Source organism: Acromyrmex echinatior, chromosome 4, assembly GCF_024713525.1.
Source record: "Acromyrmex echinatior isolate Ae372 chromosome 4, ASM2471352v2, whole genome shotgun sequence".
Lineage (NCBI taxonomy): Eukaryota > Metazoa > Arthropoda > Insecta > Hymenoptera > Formicidae > Acromyrmex > Acromyrmex echinatior.
Window position 1 is genome coordinate 4,709,624 of NC_141855.1, and position 25,025 is coordinate 4,734,648.

Below are 25,025 nucleotides of genomic sequence, written 5' to 3' on the forward strand. Positions count from 1 at the left end.
ATTTTGTTCTATTTCAATTTATATCTTTCGCTGTATAATAAAATATCGCACAATATTTTTTGTCTAATTGTGAATTTTAAATCAAAACCATTGAGTTAATTTTCTGTTAAGATAAAGAAAGATTTTGTAAACTATATACATACATAACAAAAGATATTTTATTGTTTTTGTTACACATATATTATTTTAATATATTAGAAATAAGATTTAATGTATTAAATATTTTATTTTAGTTTCATTTAAGTTCATTCCTTAGAAAAATTACGTGATAAAATGTTTAAAATTTGAGAAAAATTTCATATATATAGTGTGTGTGTGTGTGTGTGTGTGTGTGTGTGTGTGTGTGTGTGTTCCTTTCATTGCAATTTTAATTTCTCAAATTTTACTCGTTTATCGTCGATTAAAACTTTCAGACTCGACTATGTGTCGTGTGCCATTTGAACAGAGATAATTTTTTGAAATTCTTTTTCCCGAACGTGCTAGCAATCAGAAATGATGCGGAGCCAATAAATCCGAAAGATTATGTTCGCGCTTCGCGAGAAAGTTGTAACAAAGTTGTAAGTGGCCGTCGTGGAAAACTTTGAGGGGACTCACGTCTACAACATCGTAACAAATGCAATTTCGCTTCAGTCGATCGGAGTATATTGTAAATCGTAAAATTGCTTATCACAAAGAAGATAAAACGACTTAAAATTTTTTTGTCGATATCGAATGCCGACCAAACTATCGGTTCTATTCAAAAGAAATAATAGAATTATGTGTCAAAATTGTTAAAAGTTAAATTATTATTATCTAATAGAGCGTTTCGCAATTGTTACGTCGTACTTATTCAACTAAGTATATTACGATTTCATTAATTAATAGATTAGAAAATTAATATATTGTTGTTTTGTTACCTTTAATTAATAAAAAGTATATTTCTTATTTTATATTTTTTTCCAAATCTAGGTGTTCTCAAATATTAAAATACAATATATTTTCATACATTGGATGTGTTGTTATAAAAATTAGTAACCTATGAAATATTGAGAAATTTATTGTAAATTACTAAAGACTGATATAAAATGTAACTTGTTGAAATAAAGGATTATCAAAAAATATTCTAATATTAACAGTTGCTGTATGCGAACAAAAACTGATAAATAAATTATCTCAGGATACTATTACATTATCTCGGTACTATTACATTTCATGGGAATTATTCGTAATCAAGCATTAAAAACTGGAAAAGCAATTTGCTCACTGCAGTTTGAAATTATTGGTACCTTAATTAGTAGACTAATGAATGCCGTACAATTATGACCGGTCCGTTTTCGACCTATCTCATTCTTTTTAAATTCAATATTAATCAATATTAATTTGTCACTTCCATTTAATGCAAATTAAAAAATGTTTTTTATTAAAATAGAATTTTATTAAAATAATATATTACATATTCTAATAAAATTAAAAGTAGCAACACAAGATTGTGAATCCATGTTCAACGGATTGACAGATTGAGAAATAATCACATTGCCAAATAATTATTATGTCTTAATCAAAAACAATTTTTCAATTTATAAGATTGCATTAATTTTCCATCATATAAAAGTTTTACGCGCATCTCGCGTACACACACGCGCGTTCATCTTGATCTATTGTTACTTTCAAAGTACAATTAGCAAAATCCAATTAATAAATATTCAAAAGATTGTGATAATCAATATAAACAAGTGAGCAAAAAACAATTAATTTTTGCTCGTTATAACACAAAGATTCGCAAGGATATTTTCGTCGCGAAGCTTGTTAATTAAGGCATAAAATCATTGTGACAATGTGCGTAGGTATGATCGTATCGCGAGCGGAGGTAAGCGATTGTTGGCGCACACTCGTACGTACGCACGCACGCACGCTTATGCGCACGACGATTTGGAATTGAGTGCTCGTCGTAATTACGCTCGTATCTTCGACAGCCAGGCACCGGCCATTCAATTTTTATTATCGCGGAATATCCAGTTCCGGCTGCGCTACATAATCGCGTTTGGCGCCTCGGCGCACTCGGGAATTATTCGGTTCGACGCCCTTGAAATTATTACGAAACGCTTATTCGGCGGCTATCAGGATCTACCGTGCTGCAGATAAAATGGTCCTTAAAAGCTCGGGCTCGTCTCTTTCATTTAAGCGGTACAATTTTTCAGCTTTATCATATAAGAGCAATTCGTAAGCGATACTCGTATTCTTAATCTCTTACTGTAAATATTGCATTCTTTAAATCATTTTCTCATTACAAAAGGTTTTTGTATGCCAACGTAATTTATATGCAGACATATGGCGTTATAAAAGTACTTCTAATTTATATAGATAAGTTTGAATACCTAATTTAGTTAGATAGGTCTGAAAATAATTTTGTTGAATCATCAAAATATGTAGGAAACTCAAGTGTAATAAACAATGAAGCAAGAAAATTTTGACATTCTAGCAACCAGTCTAGGCATTATACATCATTATTTTGGTAATTTAATAAAATTATTTTCAGATCTGTGTTTCGCTAAATTTTTAGATATATCAACAATTTATTAGCAATTACGATAGAAATAGGATGACAAAACTGATATCAATATATGTAAATGTAATTATTCAGCATACACACACACACACACACACACAAATCTTATTTTTACTTAACACTTTAATTATGTACGTTAATTAATGAGGGAAGATTAGTCACACAAATACGACCTTCTTTATTTCGAATCATAATGAGAGTGGAAATCCTTTTTTAGGCGAAAGAACTTCTCGATCTCTCGATCCAAGTCAGCGCAAATTAATTCGATCCACCCTGCAGTGGTTATCCGTTTAACAATGAATAATGTTTGCGAAAGAAATTGCGGTGAATTTTGGAATAAGTTTAATTAGCTCGCGGTAACTTCCATACCGGAGTAATTAGAAAAAATTTCAGGATTAAGCGACTATTGTCCCGATGCCGATCTTGAATGACGGGCTGCTGCCGTTACTGCCGTCGGGATATTATACAGTCGCCTGTAAGGAAGACCAAACTGGCTCCTTCACAAAGGATTATTAATTGACTTCTGTCTCGTATCAGAGGGTCGCAGACGCTCAGAAGATCCTTAATTATCCTTGAAAACGGTAGATCTTTGTCGTCTGAGATTGCTTCCCGCTGCAGCCGATAGTTTGTCCGTAGGTTGTCTATTGAATGGACACTCATAACGTGATGAGTTTTATCAAAACTTGCAGCAAAATGTGATGGATTTTAATATTGATATATACCATAATAATCATATCAATACCGATAAACTGATAAATTCATTTTTATGTATAATTCATGCGTGATTAACGGATTTCGAAAAGTGTATCTTTAATTAATAACTGACTGATTAATTCATCAGTAATATTGATAGAAGACTTCTGCGGCCGATTGTTTGCTGAGATCTAAAGACACAGAAAGGGGAGATTCATCTGTTTCCCTTGTGGAATATTCTTCGCAACGGGAAACAACAGCGGATATCGTGGCGATAAATTGGCAAGGGAGCGTCTTGCTTTTCACCGGAGATGACGACGTGCAGTGCGGTACAATGAGAGAGCATAATATTCAGTGGCTGTGCGAATTGTCTTCCACCCCAGAAGTCACCCCTGGACTCATGATTGACTGTTTGCAGACTGGGTGTCTCTTAAACAACGGAAACAGACTGGTCTGGTGACGACAATGAGACGCAACTTTCGAAGAAATATGAAAGAATATTTTGCATAATAAAACGAGGAATATAAATGATAGAATATCATGTCGAAATTTTAAAAAATTGTATTGTGATCTCTGATATTTGAATTAATTTTTAATTTTAAACCTATTTTAGTCTATATCAGTTAATTGTTAGAAAAACTGAAAAAAAGAGATTGATAACAAATTGATTTCGTACTCCAAAGAAATAAAATTATAAATTTGCTTCTTGAAGTTAATTATAGTAATTTAATAATGAAATAAGCATCCTTACTATTCATTTTTTAACTCACCTCTGATACAATGCAACACAGATTTTAATGTTACTTATAACTTATCAAATTAATTTAAAGTTAATCATTATTATTTTTTTTATAAGCGCCTTTTCTTTTTTTAACTAATAAATATACATACAATAAAGATTTTAATTGTTACTTGTATAAAGAAATACTTGTAATATTTCGTATTATACCATTTTTTTCTACAAGATAAAATTGTAAAATTGCTGATACTTGTACAATTGTTCGCCAGTGCAAGACTCCCCTGGAACGTGATCTAGCAACTGTTCTCGATATTAAAAGATGCCATTTACTGGTGAGCCCTTAATATTGTGCCCGAGGGTAAAAATTTGCATCGAAAGCGAAAGCGGGACGCAACCAAGGGGTACAAGAGCGCTGATAAAAATGAAAAAAACAAAGCGTGATCCAGAACTTATCGATGCGTATAAATGCACCGTTTTTCTTTTACTTATTTCATTCACGGTGACTACCCATTAGTTCTTCTACGTTGAATGTATACATCTTTCAATGCCTTATGTTTTATTCACAAAAGAAATGTACATTTAAATAATATCTATTATGCGAAATATGATGCAGTCTTCAGCTAACATTGAAGGGGGGTAGTTTGAAAATTTAATGTTAAACACTTTCGATTTAGAAAAAAAAATACGTATACACGAAAGGTAAACGATATTCGTAACAAAACGCAACATGAAACAAAGTAAAACATGCAATCGACGATTAACGTGCTCGCTCACGCGAATCTCTCTTCTCGTGCACCGTAAAACACATACGTACGTACGCGAAATATTTATCGCACGGATTAGGGATTGCTCGAAGGTTTTTCGGTCTTATCTTTCGTCGAGTTCTTACGGCATTGTGCCGCTTGCGAACTCATCAGCGTGATGTACGAGTAAGTGTAGAAAATCGTGCCGCGCCACTTCGAAATAGGTTCCTGATGTCTCTCTTACTGCACGAACACACATACACCAATTCCGGTCCTTCCGCCTTTCTTCCCACGCTTTCCTCCCGTTAATACTCCCTTCGCGATAGTTCGTTCGCTCGAAATCGCTATCATCTACGGAAAGGCGTTTATTTCGCGCCGCTCTAACGCTTATCTTGCGCGAAACAAGCTGCCATTCTTTCCCACCTCATTGGCTTCCGTCGTTAATCATTTTTTTTTTTTACGATTCGGATTGCTCATCGTTTCGCGAGCGAATTTAATTGGACACCACAAATTTTTCTATCTAATTAATTTCATGGAAAAGCTCTCTATTAGCTAAATGAGGAAACATCTATAAAATCCTTAAGAATCATGGAGTAGTAGAAATTATTTACGCTCATGCTCGTCTATTTTCGGGAAATGAGGAAAATTAACGATTACTTTCTTCCCTTGAGTTATTTAAGTCTTTCTTGTAGAAGCCCACTAATTATTTACGCTCATATACACTAACTAGCATTTATAAACACTTCGACATTTACATCACGATTAATTACCTTAAAATTATTATCAGCGCGATGTTAGACGTAGACCGTAGAATGTATATAAGGAAACGCCAACGAATAATTTCACTGTGTAAAACGCGGCGAGAAAAATCCGCGCGAATGTCTTCGATTTAACGATTATGCGCGGTTTACGGCGCACAGGAGTTCGCTTTAGCATAATCTCGCTTGAAAGTATCGCGTCAATAATCGCCTGATTAGAATTTTATGATTACGAGTGCCATTCGCGAGACGGAGGCTTGATCGCAAATGCGGCCACGAAATATACGCCATGTGTATGCATGAGTCGGCTGTAAATAATCGCTCGCCCCAACATTGACTGTAATTTATGGTTAATTTGACTGCGCCTCGCGCTTTGATGGCTAATAACTGGGACTAATGGTGAGCCTCTTAATGCCGCAACGTCAAAAGCCAGCGGATTTCAAAACAATAACGATCAATCGCGTTCATACTGATCAAAATTTTATTGTCCGTTTTTGAAAACAATTTTGAAACGAATTTATCTTCAGCGTTCAATGTGTGATTTAACTAATAAAATTCTATTATACAACATATTTTTGTTTTATTCATTATTTAACTTATTTAATAATAAATACAAAAACGGTAAAAGCAATGTAAAAATTTATTAGTTTTAAAATACAGAGCAATAACTACTTTGTTATTCGTGTAATTTTCTTTTAACTATTATTTACAAAAATAGAATTATATTACAATAGAATAACTAAAACTCTAATTACTCTGTTTTTATAAGCAACAATAATCTTTATAAATACATATTATAATCGTGATCTATTTTAAATTATGGTGATAGAATCAGTTCAAAATTCAGTAACATTATTAAAGATTTTAATCGATAACAAAAATAGTACATGTACAGATCAATCATAAGAGATGTGATCATGAATATTAATGATCGAATACATATATTTAAATATCAATGAATAAGTATTATGTGTATAATACTTATACATTGATAATCAGGATATTAACTAATATATCCATTACGATAGTAATCAATAACTAATTTGTAATCCTTTTGTTTGATACCTAAATTATACATAGTAACATGTTATTCTCTGCAAAATTATGATTAACAGAAACGATCGAAGAAATAAAGCACTTATATGTGGTAGCCAACTATTTAATAATTCCACTCGGTATCAGCAAATCGCCAGTAATGTGACTGTTCTGCTTGCGTAACAATGTTAATAACACTCGACGTCGATGGAATCTATAATCAAATTACAACACTGCCATCCCATGACACTGTATGGGTCCTCGCTATCATAATTCCGAAGTATTTCGAGCGGATGGAAACCACGAGTTTTGCGTCCGAGTCATTCGCCTGAAAATTATATCGATGTAGATATGAATATTTAGTTATACCGGCATCTCTAACGACATCGGATCGCGAATTCATGTTAATGAGTCGCGTGTATCAAATCTTACAATTCCATTTATTAACAATTACTAGATATCAATTTTTTAATCATGAATAAAATACGGATTGTTAATTTTCTTATTCTTTTAACGCACATCCTATATTTTTAATTATACGCGGTATTTCAGTCTCAATTTCTATTTTCATAATTTTTAAATTACTTTTTTTATGAATATAAAAGTTTTCACTCACCCATTGCCGATATAAAGATCTATCTGACTACCGCATCTTGATGCTGCAAAAAATTAAGAAAAAAATTAGAAACTCCATCAAATTCAAAAAACTAAACTTATGTATAATTAAGATAATAATCTTATATAAATTTTATCTTATATTTCTTAATTATAATCTTGAAATACATATAAAGATCCAATTCAATACATTTTTATATTTATTTTTGAATATAAAAATGTAATTTGTATCTCTGCATTTATAATATATCATATATATTTCCTTATATTTGTTATAGAAGAACATTAATTATTCCAGTGACTGGATATTGAAATGTTAAAGATGAGAATAATCGCTACAAGACAAAAAATGTTAAAGATAATTAAGAATGACGACAGCGGATTAACAAAAAGTAAGAGATCATTGCGATGTAATACATCCACCTGAGTTTCCTAGTATATTATTTAATACAGCAAAATGCATCGGTAACACTTTGACGTTGTAATGCTGAGCGTGATACACGGCCGTGGCATAATAAGCGCCGTCAGTGAGCGAACGCGGTTCGTTAATGAGAATATTATAATTGCAAAAGTTCCATTTGCTGAATCAACGCTGAGATAAATTATTGATGACCGGGAAACACTAACTGTATTCTATGGTGCATGCTTGACAATGCGAGGTTAGCATTAATTGGCAATGACTCCAAATAAAAAGAAGAGTACGTATTCATCGCATGATCATAGGATTCTATATTAATATTTAAATCTCATTTGTCGTATTAGATAAAGACAAAACGCATAATTTAAACTTGCTTCTTTCATAATGTTATGTTTTAGTATGGATTGACTAAGATACAAATAATTAATAATTAGTAATTGTATAATTAATAAATTTATGATTCTGAATGAATAACGTTCTGGTGAACGTCTTTAGGACATAGAGATATCCTTTAAATGTTCTTTAGGAATCTATATTACCGTAAAAATGACCGTAGATCTATGACCATATATTCTAAAAAATATAGGTATGGGTTTGAATGCTATGTAGTATTTATATTTACAATTCTTACCGTATCGATGTTGATATAAATACAAACAAATTTATTATTATCATAGATGTGGATCTGACATCATAGTTTAAAACTATTGAATATTTTGTATGAGCCATAAGAATAAATGATATTTTGTGTGGATGGATCCACAAGAATACGAACAAAATATGCACCTTTAGTTGATGTATTGAAGTTGCCGATGAATCAGTCAGGAAACAGACAGACTAAGTTCTTCTTAATATAAATAATTGATTGATTAATCATTTCGAAGTCTGATTATGGGGAACATGTTGTATTGACGTTTAGCATATAGAGCGAAGGCCGGTATGTTCCAGTCAACTGTGAGTTGTGACTATAAAGTTTCCAAGCGACATCTTAGGAGAGAATATAAAATCACAATCTATACGCAAAGATGTATATATATATATATATAAGAACGTTAATGAGAGTGATTTGAATTTACGAGAAAATACAAAACAAAAACTCATGTAAAAAATCCAAATATTATATTGGTATTTATATCAATAACAATGAAAATTATATTTAATACTCGTGTTAAAAACACATCTACATTTTTAAATGTGATAGATTTTAAATATAGTAGATAGATAAATGTGCCAGATTTTAAATGTGATAGATGATTTTAATGTGATAGACATGCTAACGTAATAAAATGTTGTTGCATGTTGAGTACATATTTCGGTACACTTTGCAAAATCGACATGTATTTGGCTACACAAGAAAGATCCCTGTTTCTTAATGCAATTGAAATTAAAACCGTAATGCGGAAAGATACAAATTGTAGATCTAACAGAAATTGCCGTGCAATTCTTACCGAATCCCACAGGACGAGTCTGAGAAGAGAAGTGTGCATGCATATAAAGCGTAGCGACGATACACGAGGGTTGGTGGCGAGTCTTGCTTGCCAGAAATTGTGTTTATACCGACGCATAAAGAACGTTATGGAACGCGCGGGTAGAGGCGTCGCGAAAATTTAAAATAACAAAAAGGTACGGCAGAATAACGAGAAATAGAAATGCCGAGACGAACAGGCGCGTATTTATTCCGCCACAGAGTGTCTCACATTTTATGCATTTCCCTCAGTTTTTTTCTTTAAACTTTTTCAATTCTTTCAAGACATTTCCAAAATAAAAATATCTCTAAACATCAATAGTCTTGAACTATAAAATGAGTTAAATCAAAATGAGTTCATCAAATGAGAGAGAATAAAAAGTCATTGATTTAATTTATTCAATTCAATTTAAAATTACTATTAAATAATAAAAAGTATTTCAACACTTTAATATTTGATTCGAGAGTTAGTATTTTAGCACAAAGATCAAATTTAACTCTATACAAGTTGTGAGATCAAAATAGCTATAATTTTCGTTCGAGACCGATAACGAGCCAACCAAATCGAATTTGTTCATTCATTCCGTCAGATTTTACCAAGAAAATGCTAAATTCAAATTGCTAAAAAAAAAATTATTGATAGAATTGAAAAATGTGTTTTATGCAATATCCAATATACACCGTCTATAACCAAAGTATATTTCTATTTTTCAATCTTAACAGCTTATATTGAAGTGGAGAAATAGATGTTATTTATGTCAGAATAAAATGAAATTGAATGAAAAAATAAGATTTGGTTAACGTAATATGTCAATATGCTTCAATCTATTTTGTAATATTGATGAATTTCATGATTTTAATAGATACATTATCGTACACGAAAATAATTCGTAATCATGTTATTCTCGAAAATGAGGAAGAAAGCTGTAGTGATCCTAAAAACAATTAAGAATAAGATACTAAAATATAACATGTGTTATTTCAAATATTATCTATGATATTTCTCATATTAACACAATATATTCTCCTCAAATTAAAAAGCTTAGTACATTTTTCCCCAAAACCTAGTCAAATCACTACAATATTCCCGCAAAGAAAATGTGACACGAGTAAAAGATATAAAATCATTTAGTCGAGAGGAAAGAAAATAGTGTATTTTAAAATTATTATTCTAACATCTAACTTTGACTGTAATTGGTGCTTCTTCTCTGTTAATAATTTCATATTTTTAACTTATGTCACTTTTCTTGTAGAAGTGCGATGAAGTGACATGATATTATAAAATAAAATGGTCCTATTTTTTTAATGCGATAGGATTTTAAACAGATGAGGAAACGTATATATCAAATTGGCGAGATATCGCTAATTCATCGAATAACCGTCCCGCGTGCGTTCGTGTAGTATTCTCGCTAATGGCGCGAGACTTCTTAATGAGAAAGCGCGTCTTAATAAAACAGCAGTACAGCCCGCCACATACACCAGAAATATCGGTGCGCCCGATAGAAGCTTCGGATTTACGCGAGCGCTAATGGCGTAGTAATCCGCCATCGAGGGTTTCCGGGGTGAGATAAAGCGAGAACTTGGCTACCGTGCACGAGTGATTACGTTAAGAGACCTCTTTTATTTATGCGATTTCGGCCGTACCACCAAAATCATCATGGTAATACGTATTTGTAGCGTATCGAGAGTGAGAGTGTAAGATTGGTCGAACGTATAGAAATAGCACTAAAACATAATTCCGTGATGCCATTAATTTCTTAAATCCAAGTTGGAAGTTCATAAGTAATCTGTAACCTACATGGTTATAGAATTATTTATGTAATTAAATGTACGTACATTTTCGCACATATGATCCAATTATGTCGAGACTGATAAGCAAATGTAAATCAGATCGCGTTTCTGCCACATTGCATGTCTTATATCTTATCGCATCCTAACCATTCGTACGTTAGTTACTACAGACCGGTAATTTTCGTCAGAAACGCGGCGGTGCGCGTGAAATAAACTACAAAAACATAACTGCGAAAATATTGCTCGATACGTCGCGAGTGATATACGAGGAAACCGGCGCGTGACGCGCGTTCTTACATGCCTACATGGTCGGGGCACGTAAAGCTTGGCCATGATTAAGCTTCCACGGGCACGCATCCCACGACGGAATAAAATATTCAGCGATCGTATACAAAGAGAAGCACGACGACGAAGCGGCGAGTTGTTTCGGGGTGCGCGTAACAATTTCATTACGACCGCGCATTTAAACTTTTAATATCGCCCCGGCGGTCGCCTTTATTGCGCGGCGTCCGCGCCTTCCAAGAGTATGACCTCGGCTTCGCGCACTCGTCCTTCTTCCCGCTTGCTCTCGTACTCGATCTAAGACTCGAGAATGGAATTAATGCGCGACTTTTATGAACGCTCCGAGTAATCAGCGTATTTCAAGTCGCGCGCGTGTTTATTCGCCGTCGCGTCGCCGCGTTTCCTTCTTAAAGAGTGTCCCATTTTCCAGTACCTGCATATTTTGCCGAATTTATTATACAGTTGAAATATTTGTTTAAAAACACATTTTCCAAACGGCTCATTTAAATTTTTGTATTAGTTTAACAAAAGATGAGTATAAAAATAATTAATAACATAAATTATACATACATATTTCTTTCAGTAAAATCAATATAATATATTAAATTAACAGGTATATTCATCTCTCATTCATTTATCTCAGAATCTTCGTTTTAAAATTATTATCTATGTTATTTATTCAGTTATTCATAAATTGTGTTATTTTAACACTAAAAAATATTAAATATTAAATTAATACAAAATGTTCAAATAATAAGCACATCATGTTAAAGTAATGGTCGCATCATGTTAAAAATTAAACACAAAAATTTTGACAAGAATCGATTTTAACATAAATACAAAATGTTTTTTATTATAAACAAAATCGCATTCGTTTTTTTATCGCATCTAATGAACATTGATAATACATTGATAGAAAATAGAAAAATTGTTCTTGGAAACAAAATTAAAATGAAATGAGTTAACTTATTTTTAATTTTGCTAATTTATTATAAAGGTTACTTTATAACAATACTGCTTTTTAGAATAACGCGTTTTCTTCCTGACATTCTTCAGAGAAAATACGAATTAAACTTTTCCAGTTTAAGGCTCGAACTGTGTAGATTTAGGTCAGTAGTTTCGAGATCGTTGTTTACCGCGGTCATGTTTTACGACGAAATTTCCGTCTCTCGTTCCAGTGCATTTTCGAGAACGTCATGCAAAAGATGATGTTATAAAATCGCATATTTGCTTTTTCGAAGTAAATGAACGTATCGTGAATATGCAATTTATTATGACGCACAAGATTCTACAGAAACGATGCAAGTTTAATTCAAAATTTACAAATTGGCTTTCGTTCTTTATTAATAAGATATTTCAACTATCTTTCTACGTATTCGCAAGGAATTTTTCGAATATTGAAATTGTAGAATCAAAGTTGTAAAATTAAATTTTACTAGTGCTTTTACTTTATATGATTTTACTGATAAATTTACTGTACCTAAGTATTGAACAAAGAGAATTGTTCTTCAATCTTCTATTCCTCTTCTATTCCTTCTTCGATGCAATTCCTTATTCGGAATTTTGGTCGTGCGCTTTATAAGCGCCATTATTGACGGCGTCAATCGTGGTTAAAACGCCATCCGAGTATATTTTATTCAATATTGGTCGTGGCGAGTAGGATCGTGAAATATTTACTGCGAACGGGCAACTTCCCAGATAGAGTACGTCCCGGGAATAATGTGTCGTAAACGTTTAATTAAGAGCAGGATAGTTTCTACAATGTAGTAAATACGGAGTGATAACCTACGGCACAGATTATTAAATGCGAAACATTACGATCGCCCTTTAACAGTTTACATTGTCAGCGCGGTTCGCGAAGCTTATTGTTCCCGCATCAACGGTACGCGCTCTAATTACCCTCGTATCAACCAGCTCATAAGTCGTTATGAAATGCAATTACTCGGTGCCGGATTGCATCCGCCATTTGTAATGCTGTCGTGCTGGATACACAATAACGCACAGGTTAATGTGAATGCTGGAAGAGAAATAATTGCTCGTTGCTAGCAAAATCGTTGTAATTATCGGATTAAGGGGCTGGACGATGGTATCGGCGGCGATGATGGTACGATGAGCAAGAAACAACGAAAACACGGGATTTGTTCCAAAATGGAAAATCAATGCTAATACGATAATGCTATCTGCAGGTAAAATACAACGCTCTGTTAAGATTACTTTTTTATATATAGAAAGAACGATTTTGTTATCTAAAAATTTAGCTAGTTACAGATCTGAAAATAATTTTGTTAGATCAAAATAGTTATCTAGGTCATTCAAGTTGGTTGCTAGAATGTCGAAACTTTTTGCTCATTATTATGACACACACACACACACACACACACACACACACACACACACACACACACACACACACACAGAGCTTGCATAGTATATAACACATAAAAATACATAATTAATTCTTTGGATCGTTCAATAAATTATTTTCAGATCTGGCTGAATTTTTAGACATGTAAGTAAAATTATTCATTCCGTGTAAGTGTGTGTAAGAAATGTTATCTATATATTTCAGACTTCTTTAATTCTATTTTTCACGAGTTGAAAGCTGTAGATATAGATTTGCCGTCAGAAATAGTACGTGCAATGCTTCGGTTCTTTTGGTTCTTCGTGTTTTAGTTTTCTGTGCAAGACTAAATAAGTTAACGTTTATGAGCGTTAACGTAGCCGACTTGGCCAATATTTCGTTGTTTCTTTGATCTTTATTACAGAGTGAGCTCATCTATTGTACCTATCTGCACGATATTTTCATCTCGCCGGCGCTCTATTACTTGGCCATCAAAGTGTTTCCTCATACGCGTTACAAAGAAAATTCTACACGCATACACTTTCAATAAAATTTTAGCTTATTCCGAAGCATTATACGAAGTGAATTACAAAAGATATAAAAATTATTCGAAATAAGTATCTTATATGGTCAACTTTACATGACTCATACATTAAATAAAAATTAAATAGAGATATTGTGTCATAGTGTATTAAATTGTATATGCGGATGTATAACAGTTGCATATATATTGTTTATGCATTTCACATATGTTATTATAACTCTTTCTATCAATAAAATAAAATATTAATATGATCAAAAATGTCCACATTAAAAGAATGAAATGTCTTCATTTAATTGTAGTATGTAAATAATTGTGTATAAATTTAATGAAATATAATATACATTATAATTAAATATGAATATAAAGTACAATATATATTAAATTTACATAATGTTAACTTGACTTTACTTGTCTTGAAATTTTTGTGTTAAAACTAATATGATTAATTTATTACAATTGGAATGTACGTAAAAAAGCATTATGAAAATGAAAACAAAATATGTAAATATAAATATAAATAAATTTTTCTTTATCTATTTCCTTCAATATTTTAAAACAGTTTTAAAATGACAGAAATAACAGATGTACACTTTCTTAAAATTAAATAATTTTTATAATTTTAACATGAGAATGCAAAAAAAAATTTCTGGAAACGTATCTATTGAATATATCGCTTGCTAGAGAAAAATTCTTTCTTAGTTTGATCAAAGCAAAACTTCTGTTTTATGTAGACAAGATTAACTAATTCTGCGATCATTAGAAACCCAGTCATATTGTCACGAAAATGACTCGTCACGAAGTGTCCGGTCGAAACGTGTCACTTTCATCCTATTTTGTTGGCAACGTAGAGGTTGGATCTTATAATTAAAGCGGGCAAACAGAATTACTCCGAAATTCGGAACGAACACCATAGCCCGGGGATAGGCTGCCTAATTGACCTATTTTCGTGATAATATATCATCTCAGTTACCTGTACCAGAGATATACTCATTACGCGACGCTGCGAGATGGAAAGAAGCTAGCTACTACTGCGAAACTGCCGTTAAACTTATCATCAGTATACATATATATATATATATATAGATCTTTGACTTCTGCAAGAATTTTGTCCAAAATTAATTCGTTTAATTTAATTATCAATCATAACACTGGAATATGTGTCACCTTTCACAAAAAGTTTCGATTTTGCAACCGTACAATAAGATTTGTTCTCATTTTTGAAAAAAGATTTTATTTAAAGTATATATTTTTTTTCGAAAAAAAAAAAAAGAAACTGATTTTATATATTTTATACGGCTATAAATTTTAAGCAAAAATTCACAAAAATTGTGGAAAATATGGCGTAAGATTTTAACCTTTAGATTTAGAGATCTATTTTTTAAATCTTATAGTATTTTTAATAAAATTTGTTATAATTTATTATTTCATTGTATTCAGTCACCTCACTGTTTTTATGATACTGTTTCAACGTCATTATAATGGCTTTCTTTGTAAAGGTTTAATTGTATTTAAAATTTACATAGATATAGGGCGAATCGGATCATTATAAGCTTTGAGATAGTTATCATTACCTTTTTCTTTCATGCAATCTGTTTTATCATGCTAATTACTTCCCTGCAACAACAGATAACAATTTTATATTGTGTGATTCAATGTCAATCGACAATATAAGCGCAGAGGTCACGAAGAAATTTCTCTTCGTCTTTCATAAAGTCACGATCTCGATTTTGTGAGTTCATAACGATATGTCGAAATGTGTGTAAACTATAATGATTTTTGCAGTGTATAGTTTTCTAAATCAGTCTAATAAATAGTTTAATAATATCATTAAGATGGTTTTGAGAAAATTAATGTAATTTATGAAGTTGACATATGGGGTTAATTGGATAACTTCTGTCGGGATAATTCGGATAAAAAAAAAATTAAGAGTAAAACTGAAGATTAAGAGTAAATCCAATTTATGTAGAGATTGGTATCGCATTTATTGCACTGAAAAATTTGTCCATCCACTTGTCAAAGACTGGATTTAATGCAAAAATGTAAAGAATGATGCGAATGCTGTGCTAAGAGAAAAGGACCATTTACTGTAATTTATGTGTTAAGTAAACTATTTTTATTTTATATAACAAGTTTATTTCAGAGTTTTGTTTAGAAGAATTTAAAGAATTCAAAGATTTCAAAGAATTTATTTATTTATTTTTATGTTTTTTTACATGTAAACTGGTCCGTTTCGCCCCTCAATTTTGGGGCAAATCGGATAATTGCCTATTTTTTATTTTTGCGTTGTGCAATAAAAAATATTATGTTTATATATTATTTTATTATATAAAACTGAAGCTAAAGATGTAGAGATTACAAATTTATAGTGAAACTTAATAACAGAATTAGTTTATTATTATTTTTTACCTATGAAAAAACAAATGATCCGATTCGCCCTGGTCTACCCTAAATATTACATCAAGATCTAACCTCCACTTTATTTATATCTTTCTTTTACTTATTTAATTTATTTATATAATGCTCTTGTTTATAATTTATCATAATTTTATTATAAAAACAGAGAAATAAATTAAACAATTAATATAAGCGATGCGAAATCATTTTTACTATTAATAAGTTAATAAACAAGTCACTTCATCCAAAGTTCGTTGACAAGATTTGATAGGATTTGCGTGACCATAAAAAATTCGGGAGATCCCTGCACAGATGTTTTGAAACGTCACGTCGAAGTGCATAGTCGGATTGTATGTGAAATCCAGTTGGCGGCTCGGTTGGATGGTGCAGTTTTAATAAATTTCGACAATTTCCGCGCCATGGAATCCTAACGCCGCAATGCAGGTGATCTACGGGTAAGCGGAGGTGTCGCTTTATTTCCCGTTTATTAAACGTCATTAAAGCCGGTTCTCTACGTGATGTTCCGCGAATCGTTTTGCCACAAACACGTCTTGACCACAAAATATTTTCTGGTCGGTCGCAATTTATTTAAGGGCCGTAAAGCCACGTCGTTCAGAATACACTTCGGTACACTTAATACTTGCTGCACTTATTCCTGGCAAAGCCGGAATTATATCGTGATAACATGCACGTAACTCATTTCGCTTTAATATTTCTCAGGATAACAGTAGTTCAGATTGCAAATTAAGTTTTAAATTCCATCATGTAATTTAAAAAATGCGATACGGTTCTACTATTCTAATTTATTACGTCAAGAACATAAAGTCGATGAATTATAAAATATACAACTGTATTTTATATCTCTTACTAATATAACAGCTTTACCAGCTTTATCATTTTTATAATTTCTACAGAGAAAGAAATTTTTTATATAAAATTTCTTTTTTTTTATGGTATATCTTTTTATAATTTTTATATTTATGTTTAATTCATAAAAATAATCTCTGAAAAATAAATATATCGACAAAGCTAATCCTTTCAAACAAAGAGTATTAGAAAATAACAAAGATATATCTTAATATTTTTTCGAAAACATCGGAACTTTCATTCACATGTTGTTTACAAATATTAGAAATATTAATATGTTTGAAACATAATCGCAGTTGAACTCACATATGATTCATAAAATAATCGAAAATTTAAAATAAATATAACAATAATAACTTTGAAATAAATACAGCTTTTGCATGTCACAAGCATTTTTCAACCATTAATCTGTTTTCTGGCACTTATCCGCGTTTTCATTCTGTATTTTCAAAACACATATTTTCGAGCTATACAGATGGATTTTTATGTATTAAATATAGAAGCTTTTAACCGCGCAGATCTAGTCTGTGGAAAGAACAGATATTTATATATTCGCTCTAAGTCAGAATCATATGTTTTGTTTAAAAAATGCATTCAAACGTAGTAAGATCCATTATTATTAACATTTGCAATTTAATAGAAAAAAATCTGGGATATAAAATTTAAAATTACGTGCAAGGTTTGAGCACACATTCAATTTCTTTTAGTCTAACATCTAATTTTGACCGTAATAGTTATCGTATTTACTTAAAAATCATTTATACTTTTTTCACATTTGTAATATTCTATATTATGGCCCGTTTGAAATTATGACGAGACACTTTCTAACGTGGCCGACTGCAATTACGGCAAGGATGACGTCGAGACGAAGTGGAGGCTGGTCAACGATACGAATCGGGGAAACCTGATACCATGAGATCTTAACTGCGGAGGCAGCTACTTCCATAGAACAGGAATCCTGCTGCCGGCACGCACACGCGTGCATGCACGCGGCACGGGCCGCTTCTACGGATGACGGTACCAGGATCCGTGATCTGTGGCATGATTATCTGCCGTCGTGCATACACACACGCATGCAGACTGTGCGTTTCTTCTCGCTAAAGAATACCTTTGTCCCTATCCTGTGAAAATGTTGGGGCGACAATTTCGTGGAAAGATTTGCGCGCATCGTTGCTCGTCCGGAGTATCGGATGTCCTAGGACGGGTCGCTAGGTCTGCTAAATTTTTTGTTTCCCTCCGAGGTTCGCGTAAATGTGTGATCGTTCTACAGATATTTATATTATTTTATATCGCGCTTTTGCACGGAAGAAAAGATTAATTGCAGCAGCAAAAATCTGTGTGCAGTACAGCTAAATTTCAGAGTTGTAACGTATAAATACCTAAATATATTTTTATATTTTTGATATATTTTGAGGTGTGATACATATAAGAAACTCGCGAGAATAATTGTGAATGGTCAATTCAATATTGATTAGTCATTTTGAATCATCTATTATATAAAGCTCCATTTTTCTCAATGTACGCGAAATTAGATTCAAATTAATAAATCAATTAATGAGCAAGTATTATAATAAAAAGATAATTAAATAGAAATCGATGTCGATAGAGATGTCGATAGAGATCGACAAAGATGGGAGTGTTTCTTAATTATATCTGGGACATAAATATATTGTATATGAAGAAGGAGAAATAAAAAGGAGAAAATTTTTTTCTTTCTCAATGGTAATAGCTTCTTAATTTTTAAGAGACGGAAACTCAAACAAGCTCTTCAAAATCCTAAAATTGTGGCAATCCCTGTCCAACGCACTTGGTTTTCTTCTACAGAAGCTGTGTGAGCAAATTAGAACGAAAGTTGCGAGTGCGAACGGGGTACAAATTAAAAAAGAATCAGACGTAGAGGAAGGCGAGGAGAAGAGAAATTTCCTAATTACCGAGAAAACATGCACGCACGCGGGAATAGCGGAGCAGAAAAAAAAAGAGAAAGAAAATGCTCGGAGTGACCCCGCGGGGGTGGTCGGTCCTGCGATATTCATGTTTCCAGATTATTTATGAGCCGCAGAACGAGCTGCCGCACGCGCTCTGCGAAACGCAACTCGTGCGCCTAACACGTACATTATAAAGGGTGAAGGGTCAGGCAGACGATTGTGTGCAGAAAAAAATAGAAGCCACCCCCAGCGAAGAATGATCGTTCGACCGCATGGATGTACGCCTCCTAAGGTAATGTTGTTTGCATATGAAAAATAGACAAATTAAACCACATGTGCATTAAAAAAAGAGTTTGATAATAGCTTCCGAATGTTAAATGAAAACATTTTAATCAAATATTCGATTAAAATACAACCAAAAATAATTTTACTTTTCTAAATATTTAGTAATTGTTATACCAAATAATTGGTTATGTCATTATGTTTGCTAATATTTACTAAATAATTAAAAAAATAAAATTACTTTTTGATATATTAACTAAATATTTGATCAAAATTATTTCACACAACGTTTGCTATTACTTAGTCATAGCTAATAATTACCAGACACTTTTTCAGTGTATTATCTCATCTAGTACCAGAAATTTTAGAATTTGATTATGCAATGAGAAGAAGGGAATTGCTTTTTTTTTATCAATATTAAAATTCTTTTATGTCATACACAGCGCTTTTCAACTGACAGCGCATAATCTCTTTCCTTTGTCGTGCACAACCCAGCTTGTGCGACATCTTTGTTCCTGTACCACAGAGAGAATATCACGTAACTTGACGAATTTTTAACCACTCTATCCCAAAAATCATATTTTTGGCATGATACGTTGAAATATACGGGATGATTTTCGTGCGTGATGAAGCGATGCTTGTCGGATAGGACACTATAGATAGGAAAGGTGTGGCATCGGCGGCACGCGTTACGCGCATAATTCATGTCCGGCGTACACGTGTACAAATGTACATTTCATCGTCGTGATTCCGATAAGAAAGACGAAAGTATGCACGATACGCGCAGCGCGCCCGCGTCCAGAATCGATATTTAATGAAGCTACCCTCGACTCGCGCCCGCTCGTGCTGGCGGATAATAAAACTCGCGCTCGCGGGAGGAACTTATCGCTCAACGGAACTCGAATTGACGAGTTTATCCTGAGAAAGCACTGCTGCTGCCTCGCGAAGCTCATTTATTACGAAAGTAAACGATACTTCTTTCAATCGAATTGAGTCGATTCGATGACCAGAGGATTCTCAATAATAGTAGTCTGCATTACATTCACAATATTTATCTTAACTCTCCGTCTACAATCATATTTTTACTCTCTCTGTCTGTAATGGGTCTTTTTTTCTCGCTTAGTTTTCTTATTATTCTAGGTTTTCCAAAAAAAGGTGGGAAAATTTAGGGTTATTTTTCAATATTTTTACATTGTTAGATATCAAAAGAGTAATAATTATCCACTGAATTAAATAATGTATTATTTTTAATTTCCATATGTATCAAAATATAAATAAATATAAATAAATTTATTTCTGTGGTTAGTTTCAAAATAAATAACCACATTAATGTGTGTATTTAGCAAATAATAAATTAAATTTGAATCAAATTTAATACATTTTATTGAGTTAAAATGTTTAACTTCATTGTTTTAGTTAAATTAACTAAATAATTAGTTAAATTTTAGTTAAATTAACTAAATAAATAATTAAATAATCAATTGTGTAGAAGCAAACCTATAGAAATGATTAAAAATAACTCATATTGTCTATAATTTGACATATGAATTTGGCAATGTATCACATCACTAATAGTTTTTAATTCAAACGTTAAAACTTTTATTTTAATAAAATTTGAGAAATGAGGAAGAAATTAAAAATAAAATTTCGCTTGTGTTAAATAAAGAGGAAAATTACAGGTAGAAGTGTTATGTGTTTTTTAATTTTAATTCATATGAATTCATAAAAAGTAGGATCTTTAAGTACTTCAATTTAAAATATTGTATCGTTACAATATTTTAATATTCTCATTCTACAGTATTTGTATTACTATATTGTCAATTTGATTAGTCGTATTATGTACTCCAGTATTATGTATTTCAGTCTAGAATTATGTTTCAAAATCGACAAATAATCGGTGCATAGTTTGCTTGAGTCGTAAATTGTAAGATTGTAAGATTTACACAAGCATATTATTTGGAACTTTTTTGACTGAATGTAGTCTTCATCGCTTAATTGTGTCGACATATTGTGATACATATTTCAAAATTATATAATACATCAAAGTCATTATCTACATATAAAAGAACTTTGACATATTATATAGTTTTGAAAAAATATTAGATTTTTATATAAGCATAATGCAATATAGGTACAAGTATAAATAAAGATTGTAGCGCTAAAAGAAAGATAAATTATGGAAGTAATAAATGGGAAAGATGGATCATATTAGAATCTCCAGTTAATTGAATTCCCCGCGTTCTAGATACATCAACAAAAAAAATGACTAAATGTAAATCAACGCAAGGTAGATGCACGGAGCAGCGCTTTTGCGGTGTCGAAATATTGTGATTGATTAACTGCTCAGAGATTTACTCGCCGCATCGCCAGACGCAGTGCAGTTTATCAATTATTTTCTGCAGCCGATAAATCGGAACTTTCGATAATGGGTCTTGACAGGAAAGGAATGGCAGGTTTCGAAGAAAATCCTTTTTTTATAATAGGCTATTTAATGCTCCTACCTATCGATCAATCTGATGATTCTCTATTAAACTTTGTTAGACATATCGGCAGTCAATCAACATGTGTCACAATTGAAATGTACGATCTGCATTTGAGACAAAATACTTATAGCTATCTTATTGTACAATTGCTCGAAAATTTTAATTAGTCTCTTAGATTGATTAGAAAATAAATTTATTTTATACCTTCTACATTATATATTATTAATATTAAATCGCTTGTTGCAGTCCCTCCAATTTTTGCAACAAAATCAGTTCCTACTGGTACAATTTAGCAGTATCATATGGTACTGAAAATTTTAGTTACGAGCGATGCTTGACGATAAAATGTATGACGTAAAAGTTCACATGTATTAGTCGCGTCGATCATTATTGGCGCCATTTGTAAGCGGCGCGTGTAAACAATGGGCGGCCGCGTTATTAATTTATTTACGGGCTCGAGCGTGCCCCGGAAATTAATTAATATCGCCGTGCATTTTCCGTCTCCGCGGAAGGCTCAAACAAAATCATGAACGGCGATCGGGCGATCGAGCGAATATGCGAGCCACACCGGCTATGGGAAATGTATGCAAACAGATGGCTTAAATATTCTACCCCGAAATGGACATTGCGGTCGTTCAGATATTGAGCGAGAAAATACGCAGGCCGACGATTCACCAAGCGCAGACGTATAATCGTAACATTTACCAGATATGAGTCTGAAGGTGCAAAAATGTAAATAAAGAATTACATAGAATAATTCTAATTTTTTTTCCTTTTATGCTTGTAACTATTATTAATCAAACTTCTGAATACATTTAATATAACATTAAATTATAACGCATTTCTTAAATACGTTTTAATATGATTTTTTCAATAGTGTTGTAATTTTGGAATGTACAAAGTATGTTGGGTAACTAACAGTAAGGATTTTATACAATTTCTTAATTAACCATGAGTGCGCAAGTACATGAATGTAACACAACCCCAAGATAAGATAATTCTTTTGCGCGCGTCTTTATGCAACGCACGAAAGCGATCTTTTTTTCATCCCAGTCGTGCATCCCCATAATAATCTTAAATCCCTCGTGTGCTCGGCCACACTAAATAAATTCTGCCTAATTACCTTGTCCTCTCGAGCTTTATTCGCTCTATGCGAACGCAAGGTTTACGATAATGTATAAGGATGAACCAGCCTCTACTTAAGGTCATAAAAAAGCAAGGGTTATATCTCTAAAAAAGTTGGAAAGCAAAACGTTATAAAGTAACACTTAAATATTTTTTTATTACTTTCTACAATAATTTTTTAGATACATATCTATCGAATCTCTTTATTGTCGAAAAAAGATTTAAAAAGAAACTTATTTAAAATTTAAATATATAAGTTTATTTATATAGTAAATTAATTAATGTGTTGAATATGAATAAATGTAATAAATAATGACTTTCCTAGGAACTTCTTAAAAAACATTTATTCAACTCGTTGTTAAAATATTTTAAATAAATCACACAATAACGATTTTCTCTGTATATCTAATAAATTTAAGGAACATGAATGGTCCTTATGTCGTGCACGAGTTGATTAAAAATTCGTAAAATAATTACTGAGCTCGGTAATGCAACCTGTTCGTATAAACCCGTATAATGTTACAAGCAGTAGATGCAGGCTTTCACGTGTACTGATTTAATTATAATTTTATAACGCACTTCTTGAGAACGAAAAGCACTCAAACAAAGATGAAGGGGGCGGTTCAACAAAGCCCATAATAAAAGTGCCCTCACACGAGAATGGATATCTTATCCTAAAATTACGGGAGGAGGGAACGGCTCGTGTGGGGTTAAGTTCTCACTCTGCTCACACAATCGCCACTCCGATTTTACTTCCATTTCTTATAAATATCTTCTCACGTGTCTCATCAAAAAATTCATAACTTTTTTTTAATTAGTCGTGTGAATTTAATATTCAATATTATCAAGTAACTTTCGTTTTAATTAGAAATTAATGAATTAAAAAAATATTGTAATTTAGATAATTTAATAACAAAATTTACTTTCTTATTTATATAAAATAAAAAATAAAAGATTTGTAAACAACATCGAGATGAATGTTATACGCATCACAAATTAACAAACAAATATGAATATACATTTTAATTTGATCAAATGTTAATTTTTTAATGTTAATTTTATGGAAATTTTACTTTTGTGACGCTGTTCTGCAGAATAATAAGTTATTCCTTAGAATGAAAATACGTTATACGGCACCAAATTCACCTGTCTATTAAACGGATATTCCAGGTAGCCGCCGTCTCGAGAGGGAACATTCGTATTAGGCACTGAAACAAATTGTGCTGCCGACAATCTCCACGGACGATCTATCCTTGGGTCCGAGCAGGATAGACAAGAATCATGTTTCCTTGAGAACGCGAATCTTCTTCAAAAGCGAGAGAGACAAAGAATAAACTTGACTTAACATCGTTTTTTTTTTGATCGAAGAAATTAGATTAATATTATAATGACGTATTATTAATTGCCATCATCGGAAAATTTAATTCTATCGGCATCATATCATATATTATGAATTATTTTATGCGATTAAGCATTTCAAGTTCCGCGTAACTTTCTATGTAACAGAAATGTCGCGAGGTATCCTGACGATTTTTTTATCAAAATGACATAATTGATTTTTTAATAAATAATATAAATAATCTTTTCATTTAGAAATAATAAAATGAATAGATATATAAGAAAAAATAGCAGACAAAAAATGATAAATAAAAATAATTATAATAGTAAGTAAAATGGTTTTCTTACAAAAATTTTTTTTTAATTTTTTTTTTATAATAATCGCTTGATTTTATCACAAATGCTATATGTACTATTCTTCTCATAAGATAGTATTTTTCAACCGGTGTGCTGCAAAGTCTCAAAGTGTGCTGCGAAAATTTTAAAGAAAGTAAAAAAAGCAAAAATATTTAGAAATTAGTAAAAATGTGATAAAATCACTTTTAAAACGATAAAATTAAAAAGAAACATTTTTGAACATTACTTTTTATTTCTGAATGTCATGTTAGTATATGATAAAAGATCTATACTGATTGTGAGCAC

At 32.0% G+C, this 25,025-nt stretch overlaps 1 protein-coding gene across 1 annotated transcript in view; it reads right to left on the reverse strand.

Moving 5' to 3' along the window:
* Window positions 1-115: 115 nt before the first annotated feature.
* The window catches only part of LOC105153230 (uncharacterized), a 340,152-nt gene continuing 315,242 nt past the window's right edge, over window positions 116-25,025 (reverse strand). The window contains exons 7-8 of the mRNA XM_087405144.1: window positions 7,130-7,172; window positions 116-6,841 (exon numbers count right to left, since the gene is read on the reverse strand). The gene's annotated coding sequence lies outside the window, so the exon portion shown is untranslated. The remainder of the gene's footprint in view (window positions 6,842-7,129; window positions 7,173-25,025) is intronic.